Consider the following 8,029-nt stretch of genomic DNA (forward strand, 5'->3'; position numbering starts at 1 on the left):
AACACATAAAATATTATTTATACTGTAAAATGTAACATTGTCATAACTTTTCTCTAAATTGCACCATTCCATTTACATCTGTTACATTGTAATAGAGCAAATTATAAGTCATCAAATACTTGAAATGCAATTTTTGGAGACCTTTTTGATTTATCTGGCTCTACAGAAATAGAAACAATTAATTTTCCCGATATGGCCACTAGCAGACGATATTCTGCCCATTTTACCTGGACGATAGGCAACCTGACAGTCTCTTATATGTGCCCACTAAAATTGATCATTTTGAACAAGACACACTCAGGGAACATCAACTTACAAAATTACACATATATGTAATAAAAGAAAGCCTGATTTGCGTTATATTTATGTATTTATATTTTGTAATACTATCTTGGGATTTAATGAAACTACATCAACTTTCAAAATCCATATCAATGGTAAATCTGCCAGCATACCACAAATATGGCTTCTGATGACGTCATTCGGGAATCCCTAGTGCGTCTACCTTGTCTGTATCATTTCGTTGCGGGTTAAACGTATGCTTTAAATTGCATTGAATAACGTCTCGATAATGTTTTGAAATAATTGTAAAGAGATGGATTATTAATTATAACTGTAAATGTTGCTACAGCTCACGACTTCTAATAAATTTATTTTTAAAAAAAGGAATTGTGACTCCCAGTTACCAGAGGTTATTCAAAAAAGACAATATTGACTATTCAAAGTATACAAAATAGCATTATATGTAATAAACAGTTCCAAAATGGGGAAGGCATTGCTGCACTGAACGCACCAGCTACATGACGTGTGCGTCGCTGTATCAATTTTTACTTGCAAACACTTAAAAATACAATCATTTTTCTGGTTACCAGAGATTTTTTGTATGGCTCTTTACAATAAGTTATCCTTGACTGGGGGATATGAAACACTACAAATTTATTTCTAGCATTGTTCAAATTGAAATCCACGTGAACAAAAAATCATACCTTTGTTTCATTTCTTTACATTTTATGTTAAAAATAATGATTGTTTGCCAAAAAATTGCTTTTGAAATTGCGGATAAAGGGTCTGTAAAATTCATTTTTACCTGATATATTAAGGGACGCAAAGAAAATAAGTATCGCATGTTTCACTTTATTCAGTGAAGACTAGTAGTCAGTTATCTGCCCTTGAAAAAATATAGGAGGCACCAGCGCTACCCGTCCAGCAAAATAATAAGAGTCCGCATTGTCTATGATGTCAAAATATATATCAGTTCCATGTTTTGGTCAATAGTTATGTTTCCTTAATTGTAAGTGATAATATCCATACTATTGTGTATACGTGTTCGTCTTGGTGTGCATTGCGAAATTTAATATTTCGTATCATAGATTATGGAGTACCCTCATCAGCAGATTACCGTTTGCTATGAATTAACTGCCAAACCAGGATAGTTATAATATATCTCCTTTGTATGATTCTGCATACCCGAGCCATCGATATGCACCAAATACAAGAACAAGAATGTGAGTATATATATATATATATATATATATATATATATATATATATATATATATATATATATATATATATATACACACTGTTCCATACTTCCGAGGAGTTCAGAAAAAACAGATCGTGTTCAACTGTACATTAAAATATACACAGTGTTTGCCGCATAGGAAAGATGTATAGGGTACTTCTTTTTCTCCAAAACAGTATTTTTTAAAAAGAAAATATACAGAATATTACAATAATGATTTAACAGAAAGGATTCTCGAACGTCATCACAGTCAACTTCAAGCTGGACGGTGTAAGCCAATATATCAAATTTGCCTAAAATTTGTTAGTGTCTGACGCCCAGGTGGTTCAACCAGGTTTAAATTTGGACGGGTATGAATCCTTTATTAATTTTTATTTAAATGTGAAAAACACGAGATGATAGTAATAAAGAAGAAATATTAATATTTCCAAAATCATTCATTGAACGGCACCTTTGGCACAATATTAAATATATCAAACCAGTGATACCAGCTACGGTCATATCGGTTCGGCTTCCTCCTTTTGTCATTGGGAAAGGCATTTAACTTCAGTTTCCGCGGCATGATATAACCGACAATGTGTTAAAAGTACTGTCGAGACACAGGCCCGTCAAAACAAACCCCACCGGCTTTATTACAATGTTAATCTGTTACATGGCATTACGCATCACTAACTCACAGGGCTTTGATGAGCACTAATTTGAACCCGCAAAATCTGCCAATATTATATGCTCATTTGGTTTCTCTCTCAACTCTGAATTGTGAGAATAGCGCAATATTTTACGATACGGAACACCTTTATACTGCACGACACGTTCTTTTAAATTATTATAGTGTATTGAGAACAACTTGTTACACAAATCATGAACACTCATGTAGTAGACATTTAGGGTTAAGTTTATTACATTTGTTTGTTGATGGACCAAGGAAGCTGTTTCATCTATTTGAAGAGATGATAAAATATGTGTGTGTGTGTGTGTGTGTGTGTGTGTGTGTGTGTGTGTGCATGATTTGGATGTTTAACGGAGCTTTTAAAAAAATCGGTCATTTCGCTACGATGTCTGTAGTGTGGCAGTTTATACTGATGTCTAGCACAGGGGCATCATGCCACGTACATGTAGGATGATATCCCATCCAGTCACATTATCCTGACCTCAGTCCGACCCGTCCTTACACTAACCTCTTAATGCTGAGCGTCTAGCGAGGCAGCTGTTAGTACCATTTAGTAGTATTTAGTTAGTACCGCGAGGGACGCTCTAACCAAATGGCTACCGAAGCGGTCGATGATAAAATCAACGATGTGGACGAGTGTACTGAGTCACAAATTGAATTTTCAAACAAGCATGAACAAGATATTCGCAGTGTCCCCAACAAACGTATTGAAAATACCATTCTGATCATTTAAACAGTTATTTAGGAGAAATGCTCATAACTCCTAGTAAATGGAATGGTTCAGACCATGACCAATACTCTCTGAGGTATATAAACCTATCATAGAAAGTCATAACGAGGCAAAGGGCTATTGTATATCTGTCAGAGACGTACCATTTTAACTAGATGGTCAAAACACTAAATTCGAGTAGAAAATTTACATGAAGGTTTTGGTACGAAACTAATAGCCACAGAGCCAATAAGCCAAGACGCCGAAAAAGTATTATTTCCACTAGGTAAGTGGATTGTCAACCAACATCTGCTTTGCAATTTTCCCCGTTAAATTATTTTAATTTTTCAATGTTGGGCTAACGATAGAAGACATATACCGTAAGATATAGGCCATAGCTGGGGTCCCTCCAAGAGCGAGGATCCAAGTGACAGGGCATATGCATGTCTTTTTAGATGGTAATAAGAATGGTAATAAATATATTCACATTAATGGATCTTGAAATTTCGACTACATTTCCTACAGAAATCACATTCTCCATACTAAACTGAAACCACCCAATAAATCGAGTCTATCATTTGCAAAAAAGACCGAATTGAGATGGATGAACAGAATATCAAAATCCACCAATTCCCGACCAACTGCAAATGTTTTTCGATGCACATTCATTCCAAACATGACAACAAATTTCAAGTTTAAGCAGACCGAAACGAAACTTTTTAAAATTAAAGTCGAGCGTGCGACGAAGTTCAAAAGAAGCTGATCAATGCAATTTGCGCATTAATATTGTTACACTTTTGATAAATCGATGGTTGTGTATTTATTTTGAAAAATACAGCATAATTTCAATTACTTTGTTTCTTGTGATGTATTCCTTTATTATTAAGCCTTGGGTAGGAAAACGAAATGAGTATATGATAAAGAAAACGAAATGAGTATATAATAAAAAGGTTATTGCATTTGCGTTGGAAAATATGAACTCGTATTTTCGGACTAATAATGCAGCCCAAAAGGTCATGTAGTGTTACTTAGAAAAAAAAAAAACTCTTTCATATTTTCCCCATAAAAATGCAGTAACCTATAATTATTTTGAAATGTTGGTGGATGTACAAAATCCATGTCAATTGTTTTTGGATAATATACGTTTGTTTAATCAATATGGGTATTTCAGTTTTCCACCAGTTCTGAGGCAACCTATCAATTGTGTTGCAGTACATCACCATAAGTGCATTTCATGTCCTTCTAAAAATGAATACTAAGAATTATTACTGGACAAATTCTAAAGCGTCATCCACACAATTAAGATTTGTAGTAGTGTGGACACCATGAAATTGGCATGGGTTGAATATCGGTGATGATATGGCACTCTGCGCGTTATAATGGACATTTTGACCTGGTTGGTTATTGTTAACTCTGAAATGGGCCTTAGTAAAACAACACAGTTGTGAGAAAGATCACAACGGGACCCGTAATATGTGGCAATTATCTCTCAAGTGATATAAATTATGTATTTCCGTTTTCAACCATCTCGCATTCCGTTGTCACATGACAAGTATGTAAACATGGACTAGATAAAGGTACTTGAACTGGGTAACTAGTAATCGTTTCATTTTATTTTATTAATCGAATACGTCGTTGCATTCAGCGTAACTCTCGCTCTCTCTCATGCTTAAAGGAGATAATAAGGAGAAGTACGTGGAGTAATATTAAAAGCTGAACCTGCACCAAGTTACCTTAAATAACCTGGGACTTCGTAACTATTAGGTTTAACCATTCCATGAGCTTTTAATACAGCGTTCACAATACCAATGAAACAAAGTTGTAATAGCCTACCAGGAAATGTACGGTACATTTATTGTAAGGAGAAATACGCATAGAGTAATATTGCTATTTTCCTCTGATATCTTTCCTTTCGTGTTATAAAATCTATTAATATGGATCTAAATACATATTATTTAATATTAAAATGTCCGTTGGCCGATCTACCCTCCCTCAACCTTGCTTTATCACCCTTTGGGTTGGTGAGCCAGCAGACTAATCGACCAATAAAGAAATATAAAGATAAGCAATGAATAAATGCCTTTATGGTAAATTGTCCCAACCCCACCACCACATCTCTCTCTCTCTCTCTCTCTCTCTCTCTCTCTCTCTCTCTCTCTCTCTCTCTCTCTCTCTCTGAACCTTCGTAGAAAGATTCCAGCGAAAATCCGTTAAAAACGAGCGTGGCGGATTTTCGCCTGTGCCATGCGACAGTGTCTCTGGACCGATGAATGATGGAAAAATGTAATCACAAGAAGCAGCATAAAGGGAGGGAAAGTTAGAAACGGTGGATAGAAATAAAGGTATGGCTGGTATCAATGTTTATTAAATTCTAATAATGACTCAAATGAATGTAAATATATTTACCTTTTCCTCAGTTTGCTTAGTTTATATTTCTAACTCGTTTAAATATTCTGGTCGGTAGGTGGAAGCCAGCGCGTTCAATGTTCAAGTAGTTGACTATGTTGTGTTTGCAGTGCTCTACTTTCTCATTGTAAGCCTACTTTCTTGCTTAAATGATAAGTGTCTTTTCGGGTAAATGACGAAAATGGTATGCTTTGCGCCTTGTTTTTGACTCAAAGTCCTTCGACAGTACCCGCTATAAAGCTCCAGCCAGGTGAAATCTCAACATCCAGTGGTTTCTGTACAGCTAAAGCAATATAATAAAAATGGTTTGCAAGTCAAACCAACTAATGAGTATTTAAGAATAAAATTACGTTATTTTTGGGGGGTAATTATTTTCAGCTAATTAGCATCTTACTTTATTTTAAAAACGGTATTTAATATATCACCACATACAGGCAAGTTCCGTAGCTAATGAAATAATTAGGTGTCTTTAGGGCACTAAGAAATTATAAATAAGACTTTTTGGAACATTTCTGAAAGTTTTATTTAAAAAAATGTCATCTAGATTATGCCTATCCCCGTTTTTTCTTAGCATCGAATGAAATATGCATGTATTCAGTATGGCTATCCTACGTTGCCAAATTACCTTATCCAACATTACGTTACCAAATTACGTGGGAACAATTTAGTGCGTTCATTCATTACATTCTTATTGTTTCTATATTCTTGAGGTTGGAAACTTCAACATATTTCATATTTATAGAGATCAAACTTGATTTAGCGTTTCTGTCTATAATATTTATTACTATTTTTGTAAACTCTGTCACGTAGAATTTTAAAACATATGAGGTAAGGGAACAACTAGCTCATGTATTCCAGGCATGTGCAACTTCCTCCAAAGTGCGGGCCGGACAAATTTGTTTTTGCAAAGCCACGCCCTATGATGCAAATACGCGAATCAAACCAGGTCGAGAGCTCTACGTTGCTCATTCCTGATGTATAAGCTGCCAAGCGGCCTGTAACCTCAATACGGGTGCGCAAAATGACAATAAGAACTCGCCCGATTTGTCCATGGGCATTATCAGTGAAATTGTGACCGAGGCTGAGTAAAGATTTAAAAGAGGATACTTATTTGAACAAATATAAGTTTTTCTTTAAAGTAATTTTAAAAACTATGATAATCAGTGCGAGTTATAATTAAAATTATTAATCAACTGTGAATAATATAGAGCTAACACAAGAATTTCAGTCTACATTATACCGATAGAAAACAAGGTCAGTACAAATAAACTAAGACAATACTATTTGGGCCAATGCAAATGAATCGGATCCTGTCACTTATGCAGTTTTCAAGGTGACGAAGTATCCAACTATTCACAAAACGCTTTAGATAAATTATAGCATTAGATAAATTATAGCAAAGGCCAGAGATCGGTTAGTAAAAGTGAGCAGAGATCCATGGTTTACAAAAGGAAAACGCAGACATTAGTTACATGGTCAACGGATGCTCCCATCGTAAAGATGAAAATACGAAAACACGTAACGAACGGTACGTCACTTGCAGAAAATGTAGACATGAAAGGAAGACAACAAGTAAGTGATATTGGTTCACGGCATCCGTCGCAATGAAATCTATCAGAAATGGAAGAAGAAGAAGGGAAAAACAAAATTATGGAATTTATCTATGGAACCATTATTTTATTAAGTGTACAAAGTTAAATGAGAGAAATTGTAAATGAAAATGTAAAATGTAAAGGAAAAGAAGAGAATGCGCATGCACTTGTTTACAATGTCTTTGAGTGTATCAGTTAGAGAGCAGAAGGAAATAATGACTATACATGTTAAATATTGTTGTAAGGCAGAAACCATGACGCAGAAGAATTCTTGAGAGAAACCATAAACAAATATATTTTATATAAGGCAAAGTGACACCTAAAGAATTTTACAGTTGAGCATAAATGTAAATCGGCAACATTGAGACCATTTGGAAATCAAAGCGGCTTATATATATATATATATATATATATATATATATATATATATATATATATATATATATATATATATATATATATATATATATATATATATATATATATATATATATATATATATATATATATATATATATATATATATATATATATATATATATATATATATATATATATATATATATATATATATATATATATATACTGTCTCTATCAGATCTTACCTTCTAAGTCCAGAATGTCATTGCTTGTTTTACTTCTCGAAACCTAAACTTCAAGCACAAACGAAATGTGTTATTGGGGGAACACTTGCGTAATTCATGCTGATTTTTCAAATCAAGATTGATTGAACTTTGATACTTTTTCTTAATTCAAAAACATCATTAGTCTTTGAAAACAAACCTTTCTTTCGTATAGTTAGGTCTAGCTAGTATTCAGCTGAAGATGACTTTATCGGGAAGCAAATGCATGGAATTTATCGGTAAGGCGATTGCAACTTCTCGATGTAACAAGTACCATTCAGTAAATTTAGTAAATTTACCATTTGTATTTAACAGTGATGGCAACTGACTTATAATAAGGGTCATGTTTACATTTATATAGTATATACCCGATAATTCTCTAATATAATATATTCTCACGTAAATGGAAACAATCGATATTGTATAGAAATATAGCCACAATCAATGAAAGAATATTCTCACACAAATTAAATATCAGCAGAATATAGTCACGATCAATAATCA

The sequence above is a fragment of the Sinohyriopsis cumingii genome, chromosome 5 (assembly GCF_028554795.1).
Source record: "Sinohyriopsis cumingii isolate HCF-2022 chromosome 5, ASM2855479v2, whole genome shotgun sequence".
Lineage (NCBI taxonomy): Eukaryota > Metazoa > Mollusca > Bivalvia > Unionida > Unionidae > Sinohyriopsis > Sinohyriopsis cumingii.